The 15696-nt window shown below is 43.2% G+C and overlaps 1 protein-coding gene across 2 annotated transcripts in view; it reads left to right on the top strand.

Moving 5' to 3' along the window:
* The window catches only part of LOC109556654 (ankyrin repeat domain-containing protein 26-like), a 78699-nt gene extending 63741 nt beyond the window's left edge, over positions 1 to 14958 (top strand). For both annotated transcript variants that reach the window (XM_070782361.1, XM_070782321.1), the window contains 3 exons: positions 301 to 523; positions 2322 to 2535; positions 3242 to 14958. The gene's annotated coding sequence lies outside the window, so the exon portion shown is untranslated. The remainder of the gene's footprint in view (positions 1 to 300; positions 524 to 2321; positions 2536 to 3241) is intronic.
* The last annotated feature ends 738 nt before the right edge of the window (positions 14959 to 15696 follow it).

Raw genomic sequence — 15696 nt, 5'->3', positions numbered from 1 at the left:
TATGAAAAGAAGAAGGTATATTAAAAAAAAAAAAAAGGAGAACTTTCAAAAATATTGTCCTTGTCGAAAATACTTTGTCAAAGGAATAGTGGTAAAATAGAAAGTCTTCCTTTGTTGTAGAGAAGTTTACTTTGAACACGTCATTTAGAAACACTGTTGATAAAGTTATCCTTTTGATAAAAATCTCTTCTTTTAAGAAATGTCTGATTTTGTTTTGATATGGAGATTTATCACCTCTGTACACTTGGTGTATTTATACAGATTTTAAGGACATTGTAAAACAGTATTGTTTATGTGTAGGTCTGCTAAGCTGCTAAGTCACTTCAGTCGTGTCCGACTCTGTGCGACCCCATGAATGGCAACCCATCAGACTCCCCTGTCCCTGGGTTTCTACAGGCAAGAACACTGGAGTGGGCTGCAATTTCCTTCTCCAATGCATGAAAGTGAAAAGTCAAAGTGAAGTCGCTCAGCCGTGTCCGACTCTTAGCGACCTCATGGACTGCAGCCTACCAGGCACCTCTGTGTAAGTCAAAGAACAAATTAATTATGTGAATGAACTGGATGATTTACTCAGTCGTCCGAGACTGTTTCTGAGGATGGTGACTTGCTTTACTCTACGAATTCCACTTTGCAAATAAAACTTCTCAACGTGGGGTGTAAAGGTAGGACCGCAGTGTAAGTGTTAATGGAAAGCCTGTCTGTGTATAGAGTAGTGATATATGCACACCTTGTCAGTACTGCTCTAGAGCCAGGGATATGCTACAGTGCTGTGCATCTCATAAGTTTGATTTGCATTAAAAGGACATGAAAGTCAGTGTATACTCTGAGCCACAGGCCTATGATACTCTCACTCACTGTACCTTCTGTTGACTCTTCTTCTTTCCTATGCCTTCACCCATGGTCAGGTCAGCATCATTTTCCTCCTAGAGTAACTGAAATAATCTCAGAACTTCTTTCCGTGCCACTCCACCTGGCAGAACCTCGGTCTGCACAGCAACTGTAATTATTGCCTATTTTTAAACATTCAGGTCTCATCATGCTACCCCCTTGCTTCAAGCCCAACTGTTGCCTCTCTTTGCTGCGTGATTAAAGGTCACAATTGTGTGGTTCAATCTGGTTTTAGTTTTCACCCTTCTTTCTACATGAATTCTAGAATCAGCTTGTCAGTTCCCTAAAATATCTTCTAGTCTTAACGATTTCATTTTCCTTCAGTTCAAAATACTTTGTACTTTCTCTTTTCATTACCTTTTTGATCCAAGGGTTATTTAGATCCATGTGATTTAGTTTCCAAATATTGAGAGTTTTCCAGAGATCCTTCTGTGGCTCTTGCTTCTCATGATTCGATAGGTGCATCCAGAGGGGCTCTGGGGCTAGGACTGATTATTTCCTGCCTTAGGAATTTTCCAGCCTAGCTCATGAGAATCGATAGAATTCCTGGGACTGAGTGAGCACCAGTCACAGGTTCCTATAGTCTTTTCAGATGGTTTCTCCCTGGTCTCAGGTGAGACCTGGGTCTCAGGTCTCCCAGATGGGCTCTGTTCGTTCCTCTACTGAATACCCGAGGGGCTCCTCCTCAGATCTCCAGGGTCCTTTTTCTCTCTCTTCCACTCTCTCCTCTCTGCGGTTCTAATCTGTGTTCTCTGCCCACTTTGGTTCACCAGACTGTCAGCTTCATCACCTCCTGTCAGGGAGTCTGGCTAACTCAGCTTCCATTCCTTCTCCCTGTGTTGGGGCCTGGAAATTCTCTCAAGGCAGTGAGCTGGGGCATTCCTTAGGCTAACCTCATGTGTTTCCAGGATCATTGTCTTTCATTCCCTGAAGTCCTTTGTCATGAAAATCATTGTTTAATATATTTTGTCGGCGTTGTTTTTGCTCACTCCACTCAGGAAGGTAAATCAGTAGCTGTTCACTCTGTCTTGGGTAAAAACATAATGGCAGCTGGAGATTGTCCACAGGGTTGTTCTTCCTACTCTACTTACTACTTCCTGTTCATCCTTCATTTCTCAGTGTGACATCTCTTCCCCAGGGAAATCTTTCCTGGACCCAGTTCTGTTATGTGATCATAGAACTCTCTTTTCTTAGAGTATCTATCTGAGCTCATAATTATTTTATTTGTCTTTGTCTTCTACTAGACTTCAAGCTAAACAAAACCCAGGGGCATCTGTTTTATTTGCAGAGCTTTAGAATATCTTCCACATTATAGACCCTTAATACTTGTTCAGTGCGTGGATGAGTGAACGTGAATTGCACAGTCCTTTATACTCAAAAATTACTCATATAAATTTTTGTTTGTTTCTATCTTTGTTTTATTCATCATGCAGGTTCTGTTGGCTTGTTGAAAATTCAGGATACAATTCTTTTGCATGAAAGATTAGTAGATTTTCAAAGAAGCCACTGTGAACTACTTAGAGGAGAATTTTACAGAATGAAAAGTAAGGTTCATGGGCTACAAAAAGAGCTGTCAGAAACCAAAGAAGTGAAATCACAGTTAGAGCATCAGAAAGTGGAGAGGGAACGAGAGCTCAGCAGCTTGAGGTACTGTACACCTCGCTTTTAAAGAAATATTTGAATTATTGTTTCCTTTAATACTGCAGAGACATAGACATGTTATAAGGACTAATATCCTCTAGGATTTTACAGAGGAGAAAGTTTTAGTAGTATTGTGGAATGTGAAATTCTTTGAAATAATATAGCATTTTCTTAACAGTGAATGCTTCCAATAACTTAATGTATATTTTTCCAAATCATCATTTTCATGAGCATACAGAAGTCCACCATAATGGAAACCCCATTAAATATTTATCAAATTGACTTTCAGTTGTTTTTTCACTTTTCTGCACTCTATTTAATACTGCAAGGAACACCTTTTCTATAAATTCATTTCTACCTTTCTAATTATTTTAAATACATTTTCTTTAATAATATCGTATAATTTGGTCAAAGTATGAGAACTTAAAAATGGTCTGTGATCTATATTTCTAAACTATTCTTAGGAAGGTTTATATTACTTTACATTCCCATTGACAGATTTATGAAGTAGCCATTTTTCACAAGAGAAAATGAGGACAGAATTTATGCAGTTTTATTCTTAACCCTCTGTCTGAAAACAGTGACCATTATTAAGTGTTTTTCATTGTATTCCCCCCATGTTTACTATTTTAAAAATTGTGAAGAGGGAACAAAAGTTATTAAAACAGTGAATAATATCATGATTTTCTAAGAAGAGTTTTAAATTTTGCAGATTCACCTTAAAGCAAGAAGAAGAGAATAGAAGAAATGCTGAGTTGTTTTATGAAAAAATGAGGGAGCATTTAAGAAGAAAAGAAGACCAATATAGTAAAGAAGTTGAAGTGAAATAGCACCTAGAACTCACTTTCCAAGCAGTAGAAGTGAAAGTGAAGACTGAGAGAAATAATCTGAATTGGATAGAGTAATCTTTGGTGAATCAAAGATTCACCAAATCAATATTATTTATAATATCCCCCTTTAAAAAAAATACCATTTATTTAGTGTCATTTTGTTTAGTGTTATAGGAAATTTTAGGTTAATTGTTAAAAACAAAAGAAAAGAAATTCAATGTTCCCAAAGTAACAAGGCCAGAAATAAGAATTGTATGATCCTGACATGCTGGATGCACTTTTTTGAGCAGAGGTAGGAAGAGGTCACGTCAGTAGCTCACACAATAGATCCTGAGAAATCACAGGGTTGAGAATGGTGTAGAAACTGGAGGTTAAGCTCTCAGCTCACCTCAGGCAACCAATCCTTCAGCCTTGATGGACCATTCATGAGTGAATAGGTCTAGAAGGGAAGGGGCAGTGGGAGGGAAGATCGTGCCTAATTTTACATCAACTTGCCTCTGGCCTTCAATCTGGCAGGCGGCTGAGGGTCGTGGACCCACCTCCCTCTGTGCCCATCAGCCCTCCAGTCCACCTGCCCCATGAACAGCTCAGAGCTGGCTCCAGCTTTCCCAGCTGCGTTCTCCCTCACAGTGGAGTCCTCAAGGACAGGTGTTAACGGACGTCCTTGAGAGGTGCAGGAATTTTTTTCTAGCAGTTGGTGGAAACCAGACACTCTTGAAGTTGGTTGTCCTTCCTTCTGCAGAGTTCTCGAATGGCATCTCACAGCAGAGGAATTTGCTTCCACACCCGATGTCCCTCTCAAACTTCGACTGTGTCCCATCCCCGAGGTCCTAGCAGCAGAATTCCCACAACAAAAAGCTCTCGGGAAGAGCTCAGGAAAGTAGTATTTGTAACTCAAATCCATTTGTCTAGAGCAGTCAGGTAGTAACATACGATGGCCTCATCCAAGGAGAGGCCTTTAATATTTTCCATAGGAATCAAACTCAAATCTTTTCTGACTATCTCAGAGGAGCCGGCACCCTGATTGTGGTTTAGGCAAGGAAGACCATGTATGGTCCACCATTGACTGCGTTACCCGACCAAGTCCCTCTGCTTTGGAGTGAATGTGTTGGTCACTCCATGCACGTTGTCACCTTCAGTGTCTGAATCAGAGTCCATTCTTGGCTCCACTGTCATTTCTTTAACCAATGCCCTGTCAACGAGCTTTTCACATCATTTACTGTTTTTCATTTTGTAAAAACTGTGGCATCAGTTGTAAAAACACTTTTGAACACTTTAAAAACTTGTTTCTTTAGAATAAACTTACAAAAGTGCCTCCCCCACACCAAGGAGTGGGGGGAAACTCTCGCTACCAATTAAAGATATTCTGGGTTTTGGTAATGATTTCACTTCCTCAATTGATTGTTAGGTTAGTTTATCACTTCCCCTAATGGTAAGGAGGAAACTATAGGCAGTTCAGAGACCACATTTTGGATGGGATTCTTCTACTTGTGAGAAAATGAGCACTCTGCTCTGTGAGTGTCCTATTTCAGTACAAGGAACTTTTGAAAACAGTGATAGATATGGCATAATATATATTTAGTGATTGTAAGTGTTTTTCATTGTATTTTCCCCATCTTATTATTTTAAACATGGAGAGATAATGAAAGTTATTGCAGCAGCAAATAATCTCATAGTTTTCTAAGAGCTTTCTAAATTTTAGCTTATTTACCATTAGTGTATGTACCATGAATGAAATAGGAAGCTTATTTGTGTTGATATGTTTGTACTAGAGACAAGTGGTTTGATGCAAGAAGACTAGTTGAGTCCAAAGACCTGGCGAAAAGGCTGCAGCTTACTCATATTTTTAATCTTTTCCTTTCCAGAATCATTACAGCTAATGAGTTAATTAATGTTTGTAGAAGTGCCTAGTACAGTTGTCAATAGGTGTAATTCTTGTAATTGCCTATTAAAATGTTAGAAGGTAGCATATTCTCAAGGAAAAACTTTTGCACAAAATTTAGTCTATTTATGCAGAGTTAAGGCTCTTACTGTGAAGTAGATGTATAGGAGGTATCAAATGCAGCGTTTATAAACCTAGCAGGTGGTGTTGTTTATTGAATTATAGTTGATTAACAATATTCTGTTAGTTTCAGATATACAGCACAGTTATTCAGATATATATGTATATGTGTGTGTATATTATATAAATGGGGCTTCCCTGCTGTTTCAGACTGTAAAGAATCTGCCTGCAATGCAGGAGACCTGGGTTCAGTCCTTGGGTTGGGAAGATCCCCTAGAAAAGGTGGAGAAGGCAATGGCACCCCACTCCAGTACTCTTGCCTGGAAAATCACATGGGCAGAGGAGCCTGGTAGGCTGCAGTCTGTGTGGTCGCTAAGAGTCAGACACGACTGATTGACTTCACTTTCACTTTTCACTTTCATGCATTGGAGAAGGAAATGGCAACCCACTCCAGTGTTCTTGCCTGGAGATTCCCAGGGATGGGGGAGCCTGGTGGGCTGCAGTCTATGGGGTCGCACAGAGTCGGACACGACTGAAGAGACTTAGCAGCAGTAGCAGCAGCAGCCTGGAGGAGGAAATGGCTACCCATTGCAGTATTCTTGCCTGGGAAATTCCATGGACATAGAAGCCTGGCAGGCTATAGTCTATGGGGTCCCAAAGATTTGGACATGACTGAGTAACTAATACACATACACACTCACTCACACACATGCTCACATGTACACACATATTCTGTTTCAGATTCTTCTTGCAGAATATTAAGTGTAGTTCCTTATGTTGTACAATATATCTCTGTTGGTTATTTTATATCTACTAGTGTGTATATGTTAATCCCAACATCCTAATTTATCCCTTCCCCTACCCTGCTTTCCCCTGTGGTCACCATAAGTTTGTTTTCTGTGTCTATGAGTCTCTTTCTGTTGTGTGAATAAGTTCATTTTAGATTCAACATATAAGCAGTATGATATAATACTTGTCTTTGTCTGACATACATCACTTAGGGTGATAATGTCTAGGTCTGTCCCTGTATGCAAATAGCATTATTTCATTCTTTTTTATGGCTTACTAGTTTTCCATTATATAAATATTCCACATCAGATGCAATTTTTAAGTGTAGTCAGATCTATGAATCTTTTATTTTAAGCCTTCTGGGTTTGTTGTAGTTCAGAGAGAAGCCTTTCCAGTTCTGAGCTTCTTGAAAATCTCTTGGGATTTTTTTTTTTTTTTTTTACTTTCATGGATTCATTGTCTTCCATTAAATTTTTGAACCTTTGGGAATTTCTGCTTGTATAAAGTCTGAGGATTGAATTGAACCTTATTTGTTCCTGTTGGAGACACACTTGGTGCAGTCTTTTCATTGTATAAACATACAAGTTAGTCTTTCATTTCCGAAGAAATCATGGAATGTCACTTTACTGAGTACTAGCTAAAAATCTCCTTTGTTTCACTTAGGTTTATGATAGTTGTGAAGAAACAAAAGACCTGTTGCACAAAAAGCACATGCTGCAGGAGGAAATTTCCATGCTAAGACTGGAGATAGATGCACTGAAAAATCAGCACCAGGAAAAGGAAGAGAACTATTTTGAGGACGTTGAAATTCTCAAAGTAAAGAATGAAGACGAATGATAAAGAATGATGATAAAAAATTCAAAAGGCAATAAAACTGAATGAGGAAATGTTAACAAAAACTATATCCCACTATACAGGCCAGCTTAATGCTCTGACAGCTGAGAATATGATGCTAAACTCTAAGCTGGAGAAGAAAAAAGAAAGTAAACAGAGATTGGAAACGGAAGTGAAATCCTACCGTTCTAGACTGGCTGCTGCCTTACATGATCATGATCAAGGTCAGACACCAAAAAGAGATCTGGAACTTGCCTTCCAGAGAGCAAGAGACGAGTGGTTATGCTTGCGGGACAAAATGAAGTACGCTGTGGCTAATCTAAAAGATAACAAGGAGACACTTTCCCGGCAACTATCTACGGTGGAAAGTATCTTCAATAAGCTGAAAATCAAGCTGCATCACATGAGAGATGATCTTAGAGAAAAGACTTTGATGTTAAAACGTGTCCAGAGAGATCTAAGCCAATCAGATTGTCAAAAGCAGGAAATTGAACATATGTATCAGAATGTACTCTGCATATAAGTTAAATAAGTAAGGTGACAATATACAGCCTTGACTTACTCCTTTTCTTATTTGGAACCAGTCTGTTTTTCCGTGCCCAGTTCTAACTGTTGCTTCCTGACCTGCATACAGATTTCTCAAGAAGCAGATCAGGTGGTCTGGTATTCCCATCTGTTTTAGAATTTTCCACAGTTTATTGTGATCCACACAATCAAAGGCTTTGGCATAGTCAATACAGCAGAAATAGATGTTTCTCTGAAACTCCATTGCTTTTTACATGATCCAGCGGATGTTGGCAATTTGATCTCTTGTTCCTCTGCCATTTCTAACCAGCTTGAACATCAGGAAGTTCACAGTTCACGTATTGCTTAAGCCTGGCTTGGAGAATTTTGAGCATTACTTTACTAGCATGTGAAATGAGAGCTATTGTGTGGTAGTTTGAGCATTCTTTGGCATTGCCTTTCTTTGGGACTGGAATGAAAACTGACCTTTTCCAGTCCTGTGGCCACTGCTGAGTTTTCCAAATTTGCTTGCATATTGAGTAGGAAGTCAATTTGCCTGAAGTAACAGGCAAATTTGGCTTTGGAATATGGAATGAAGAAAGGGAAAGACTAATAGAGTTTTGCTAAGAAAATGCACTGGTCACAGCAAACACCCATTTCCAACAACACAAGAGAAGATTCTACATATGGACATCACCAGATGGTCAACACTGAAATCAGATTGATTATATTCTTTGCAGCCAAAGATGGAGAAGCTCTATAGAGTCAACAAAAACAAGACCAGGAGCTGACTGTGGCTCAGAATATGAACTCCTTATTGCCAAATTCAGACTTAAATTGAAGGAAGTAGGGAAAACCACTAGACCATTCGGGTATGACCTAAATCAAATCCCTTATGATTATACAGTGGAAGTGAGAAATAGATTTAAGGGCCCAGATCTGATAGATAGAGTGGCTGATGAACTATGGACGGAGGTTCATGATATTGTACAGGAGACAGGGATCAAGACCATCCCCATGGAAAAGAAATGCAAAAAAGCAAAATGGCTGCCTCGGGAGGCCTTACAAACAGCTGTGAAAAGAAGAGAAGTGAAAAGCAATGGAGAAAGAAAGAAAGATATAAGCATCTGAATGCAGAGTTCCAAATAATAGCAAGAAGAGATAAGAAAGCCTTCCTCAGTGATCAATGCAAAGAAATAAAGGAAAACAACAGAATGGGAAAGACTAGAGGTCTCTTCAAGAAAATTAGAGATACCAAGGGAATATTTCATGCAAAAATGGGCTCAATAAAGGACAGAAATGGTATGGACCTAACAGAAGCAGAAGATATCAAGAAGAGGTAGTGAGAAGACACAGAAGAACTATATGAAAAAGATCTTCACAACCCAGATAATCACGATGGTGTGATCACTAACCTAGAGCCAGAAATCCTGGAATGTGAAGTCAAGTGGGCCTTAGAAAGTATCACTACGAACAAAGCTAGTGGAGGTGATGGAATTCCAGTTGCACTATTTCAAATCCTGAAAGATGATGCGTGAAAGTGCTGCACCCAATATGCCAGCAAATTTGAAAAACTCAGCAGTGGCCACAGGACTGGAAAAAGTCAGGTTTCATTCCCATCTCAAAGAAAGGTAATGCCAAAGAATGCTCAAACTACTGCACAATTGCACTCATCTCACACGCTAGTAAAGTAATGCTCAAAATTCTCCAAGCTAGGCTTCAGCAATATGTGAACTGTGAACTTCCTGATGTTCAAGCTGGTTTTAGAAAAGGCAGAGGAATGAGAGATCAAATTGCCAACATCTGCTGGATCATGGAAAAAGCAAGAGAGTTCCAGAAAACCATCTATTTCTGCTGTATTGACTATGCCAAAGCCTTTGACTGTGTGGATCACAATAAACTGTGGAAAATTCTGAAAGAGATAGGAATACCAGACCACCTGACCTGCCTCTTGAGAAATCTGTATGCAGGTCAGGAAGCAGCAGTTAGAACTGGGCATGGAAAAACAGACTGGTTCCAAATAGGAAAAGGAGTATGTCAAGGCTGTATATTGTGACCCTGCTTATTTAACTTATATACAGAGTACATCATGAGAAACGCTGGAATGGAAGAAACACAAGCTGGAATCAAGATTGTCAGGAGAAATATCAACAACCTTAAGTATGCAGATGACACCACCCTTATGGCAGAAAGTGAAGAGGAACTCAAAGGCCTCTTGACGAAATTGAAAGTGGAGAGTGAAAAAGTTGGCTTAAAGCTCAACATTCAGAAAACTAAGATTATGGCACCCGGTCCAGTCACTTTATGGGAAATAGATGGGGAAAGAGTGGAAACAGTGTAAGACTTTATTTTTTGGGTCTCCAAAATCACTGCAGATGGTGACTTCAGCCATGAAATTAAAAGACGCTTACTCCTTGGAAGCAAAGTTATGTCCAACCTTGGTAGCATATTCAAAAGTAGAGACATTACTTTGCCAACAAAGGTTCATCTAATCAAGGCTATGGTTTTTCCTGTGGTCATGTATGGATGTGAGAGTTGGACTGTGAAGAAGGCTGAGCGCCAAAGAATTGATGCTTTTGAACTGTGGTGTTGGAGAAGACTCTTGCGAGTCACTTGGACTGCAAGGAGATCCAACCAGTCCATTCTGAAGATCAGCCCTGGGATTTCTTTGGAAGGACTGATGCTAAAGCTGAAACTCCAGTACTTTGGCCACCTCATGCAAAGAGTTGACTCATCGGAAAAGACTCTGATGCTGGGAGGGATTGGGGCAGGAGGAGAAGGGGACAACAGAGGATGAGATGGCTGGATGGCATCACTGATTCGATGGACGTGAGTTTGAGTGAAGTCCGGGAGTTGCTGATGGACAGGGAGGCCTGGCGTGCTTCAATTCATGGGTCGCAGAGAGTTGGACATGACTGAGCGACTGAACTGAACTGAGCAGGGTCTGGGAGGGCGGTCACACTGGAGTCTGTGCATGCATTACACCAGATTCAGGATCTTTTTGGGGATGTCATCCTGGATATTTTGTAACTGTGACCTCAGGTACTGGGTATGAAGGGTGTCCTCTGGAGATGGCAAACATTTAACCCCAGGTACAGGGTCTGGGTGGGGGTTCACATTTGAGACTGTGGACATGTGACCCAGGTACAAGATCTGGGAAATGACAGCACCCCAGAGACTATGGACATGTGTCACCAGGTACTGGGTCTGAGACAATGCAATATGGGAGAGACTATATATGTGACCCCAAATATAGTGCCTGGGAGAGGTCACCCTGGGGACTGAAGACATGCGATCTCAGATACAGGGTCTGGGACAGTGTCACCCTGGAAACTGTAGACGTGTAATACCAGCATATGTTCTGGGAAGGGAGCTCACAATGGAAACTGTGGCTGTGTCATCCCAAGTGCTTGGACTAATGTGGTAGTGTCACCCTGAAGTCTGTGGACTGTATCCACAAGTATGGATCAGGGGGAGGGTGTCACCCTGGTGACTGGAAATGTGACCAGAGATTCAAAGTCTGGGAGTGGTGGTCACCATGGAGACTATCCAGAGGTAAAAGTTCTATTGAGGTGGGGTCACCATGGATAATGTGGATATGTGACCCCAGGTGTAGGATCTGGCATAGGCGGTTACCCTGGAAACTGGAAATGTGACCCCAGGTACAGGGTCTGGGCAAGGTGTCACCAAGGAGACTGGACATTTGACTCCAGGTGAAGGTTTTGTTAGGTGATTTCTCCCTGGAGAAAGTGGACAGGTGACCCAAAATGCAGTGTCTGGGATAGAGGTTGACCCTGGAGCCTGTGGATGTGTAAAGCCAGGTGAAGTGTCTTGGAGGTGGGGTCACTGTGGAGACTGTGGACATGTGAACCCTGGTGCAGGGTCTGGGAGAGTGTTCACCCTGGAGACTATGAACATGTGACCCTATGAATCGGGTCTATGAAGGGGTTCATCAGGGAAACTTTGGCCATGTGACACCAGGTAAAGGATCTGATGTGGGGTGTGAACGTGGAGACTGTGGTCATATAACCCCCGATGCAGGGGAGAAAGGGGGTCACCCTGGAAACTGTGGGTGTGTGATCCCAGGTGTATGATCTGAGAGGGGTTCATCATGGAGACTATGGACGTGAAATTCCAGGGATAGGGTCTGGGAGGTAGGGTTACCGTGCAGATTGTGTGCAAATGTTTCTGGTTACTGGGTCTAGTTGGTGGGGTCATCCTGAGGACTGAATGTGTGACCCAAAATTCAGGGTCTGGGGGGTGCTCTCCCTGCATACTGTGGATGTGTGATCTCAGATGCAGGATCTGGGACGTGGGGTCACTCTGGGGGTTGTGGACATGTTACATCAGGTGAGTGGTCTGGGAGGGTGTTACCTTGGAGACTCTGGACATGTTACCCTAAGTGCAGGGACTGGGAGGTGGTGTCACAGGACATTGTGGTCATGAGACCTCAGGTACAGAGTCTGGATGTTGGCTCATACTAGAGACTGTGTACATGTGATCCCATGTATGTGGTCTGGGAGGGATTCACCCTGGATACTACAGAAATTTGACCCCAAGTACAGGATCAAGAGGGGATTACCCTAGAGACTTTATGTGTGATCCCACGTGTAGTTTCTGGGAGGTGGAGTCACACTTCAGACGGTAGAAATGTGACCCTGGTCCAGGGTGTGGGAAGGGGTCACCCTGGATCTTATGGACATGGGACCTTAGGTGCAGGCTCTGGGAGGAGATGTCACACTGAGCACTGTGGTCATGCGACCCCAGGTACATAGTCTGGAGGTGGTCTCATCCTGGAGACTGTTTATGTGTGAACCCAGGTGCAGGGTCTGGGAGGTCAGTCACCCTTTAGACTCTAGACATGCAACCCAAGGTAGAGGGTCTGGGAAGTGGGGTTACCCTGGGGCCAGTGGACATGTGACCCAGGGTCCCAGGTCTGGGGAGGGGTCACACCAAGGAGACTGTGGATGTGTGACCACACATACAGGCTCTGAGAGGGTGTCACCCAGATGAATATGGACTTGTGAACCTGGTAAGGTGTAGTCACCCTGGATACTGTGGACATGTGAACCCAAGTGTGGGGTGTGAGCGATGTCAACAAGAATTTTGACATGTGACCCCAGGTGCAGGTACGTCAAAGCAGTCAACATGGAGCCTGTGGAAATGTGAACCCAGGACAAGGGTCTTGGAAGTGAGGTCACCCTTAAGACTGGGCGTACAACCCCAGGTGCAGGGTCTTGAGGTGGGTTCACTTTGGAAACTGTGGATATGTGACCCCAGGTTCAGGGTCTTGGAGGACATTCACCCTGCAGAATGTGGACATGTGATCCCATGTACAGGGTCTGCAAAGGTGTTCACCAGGGAGACTGTGGCCATGTGACACCTGGTATAGTATCTGAAGAGGGGTGTCAGCATGGAGACTGTGAACATGTGACCCCAGGTACAGCATCTGGGAAGTGGTGTCAGCATGGGTAATGTGGACGTTTGATTCAAATTGTAGGGTCTGGGGAGAGGGCTAACCCTGAAGACTGGATGTGTGATTCCAGGTGCATGGTCTTGGAGGGTGTCACCTTGGAGATTGTGGATGTGTGACTCCACATATAGGGTATTGGAGGTGGGATCACACTTTAGACTGTAGACATGTGACCCTGGTCCACAGTCACCCTTGAGACTGTGGACATAAGATCCCAGGTACATTGTTTGGGAACTGGGTCACTGTGGATACTGTGGACATGTGACCCCAGGTGCAGGGTCTTGGAAGGGGGTCACCTTGGAGACTGGACATGTGACCCCAGATACAGTTTCTGGGAGAGTGTCACCCTAGACTGTGGATATGTGACCCCAAGTGCAGGATTTGGGAGAGGGGTCACCCTATTGACTGGAAATATGTCACCAGGTGCAAGTTATGGGCAGGAGGGACACCCTGGATATTGTTGAAGTGTGACCCCAGGCACAGGGTCTGGGCATTCCCTCATAGCTCAAAAGCTTCCCCCATAGCTCGGTCGGTAAAGAATATACTGCAATGCAGGAGGCCCGTGTTTGATTCCTGGGCTGAGAAGATTTCCTGGAGAAGGAAATGGCAACCCACTCCAGTATTCTTGCCTGGAGAATCCCATGGATAGAGGAACCTCGCTGGCTACAGTCCATGGGGTCACAAGAGTCGGACACGACTTAGTGACTAAACCACCACCACTAAGAACTGTTAAGGGGTGAGAGTTTAGCAAATAGAAAATAAATAGACAGGTTCTGGGAGAGGGGGTCACCTTGGAGACTGTGTACGTGTGACCGCAGGTACAGTGTTTGGAAAGGGGGTCATCCTAGTGACTATGGACGTGTGAGCCCAGGTAAAGAGTGTGGAAGGAGGGTCACCATGACCCCAGGTACAGGGTAGGTGATGTGAGGTCACCGTGGAGACTGGACATGTGACTGCAGGTGTAGGGTCTGGGAGGGGTCTATCTCAGAGACTGTGGACAAGTGACATAATGTGTAAGGTCTGGATGTGGGGATTACCCTGGAAACTGGAAATGTGACTCCAGGTACACGGTCTGGTAGGTGGGGTAATCATGGAGACTGTGAATTTGTGACAAAATGTATATGGTCTGACCCTGAGACAATGTACAGGTGACCACAGATGTATGTTTGTGAGGGAGTGTAAGAGTGTGTGAGGGTGTGAGAGGGAATTTAAGAGTGTGCAAGGGAGTGTAAGAGTATTTAAGAGTATGTGAGGGAGAATAAGAGTGCATGAGGGCATGTGAGGGATTGTTAAGAGTGTGCAAGAGAGTGTAAGAGTGTGCAAGAATGTGCAGGGGAGTGTAAGAGTGAGAGTAAAAGTGTGAGACAGTGTATGATGGAGTGAAAGAGTGTGTGAAGATGTGTGAGGGAGACTCAGAGCATGTGAGGGAATGTAATAGTGTGCGATGGTGTGTGAGTATGTGTACGAGTGTTCAAGGGTGTGTGAGGGAGTGTAAGAGTGTGTGAGGATTGCAATGGAATGTAAAAGTGTGCAAGGGTGTGTGGGAGATAGGAGCATGAGAGGGAGTGTAAGAGTGTGGAAGGGTGTGTGAAAGAGTATAAGTTTGTCAGATAGTGCCACAGAGTGTAAGAGCATCAAGGGAGTGTAAGAGTGTGTGAGGGTGTCTGATGGAGTGTAAGGGTGAGTGAGGGTGTGCAAGGGATTGTAAATCCTTGCAAGGAAGTTTAAGTGCATTTAAGGTTGTGTAAGGTAGTATAAGCATGATAGTGTAAGAGTGTGCAAGGGTATGCTATGGAGTGTAAGGGTGAGCAAGGGTGTGCAAGGGAGTGTAAATCCTTGCAAAGAAGTTTAAGTGCATTTAAGGTTGTGCAAGGGAGTATAAGAGCATGATAGTGAGTGTAAGAGTGTGCAAGGTTGTGGGAAAGTGTGTAAGAGCGTGTGAGGGACTATAAGATTGAAAGTGTGCAAGTGAGTGTAATAGTATGCAAGAGAGTGTAAGAGTGTGTGATGATGTGCAAGGGATTGTAACAGCATGCAAGGTAGTGCAAGAGTGTGCAAGAATGTGCTATGGAGTGTAAGGGTGTGTGAGGAAATCTCAGAGCATGCAAAGAACTATAAGAGTGTGCGAAGATGAGTGAGGTAGTGTAAGTGTGTGTGTGTGTGCGCGTGCGCAAAGGAGTGTAGGAGGGTGCGAGACATTGTAGTAGCATGTGAGAGAGTGTAAAAGTGTGGAATGGTGTGCAAGGGAATGGAAGAGCATGTGAAGGAGTGTAAGAGTTTGTGAAAGTCTGCAAGGGATTATAAGAGTGTGTGAGGGTGTGTGAGAGAGTGTAATAGGGTGTGAGATGAAATGTAAGAGTGTGAGAGGGTGTTCCAGGGAGTTTAAGAGAGATCCCAGGTGCATAGTAGATTTGGAGTCACTTGGAACTAGTGGTCATTTCAGGGATTATAAGAACATGGGAGGAAGTATAAGAATGTGTGAGGGTGTCCAAGGACTGTAGAGTGAGCAAGGCAGTGTAAGTATGTGAGCGTGTGCAATGGAATATAAGAATGCATGAGGGTTATCGATGGAGTGTAAGAGTGTGCAAGGGTGTCAGAGGAAGTGTAAGAGTGAGTCACAATGTGTGAGGGAGTGTAAGGGTGAGCAAGGAGGTGTAAGATTGCAATGTTGTGGGAGGAGTGTAACAGTGTGTGAGGTAGTGGGAGGGAGTGTAATAGTGTGTAAGGGTGTGCAA

This window comes from Bos indicus, chromosome 1 (assembly GCF_029378745.1).
Source record: "Bos indicus isolate NIAB-ARS_2022 breed Sahiwal x Tharparkar chromosome 1, NIAB-ARS_B.indTharparkar_mat_pri_1.0, whole genome shotgun sequence".
Taxonomy (NCBI): Eukaryota; Metazoa; Chordata; class Mammalia; order Artiodactyla; family Bovidae; genus Bos; species Bos indicus.
This window is presented reverse-complemented; position numbering and strand designations above follow the sequence as displayed.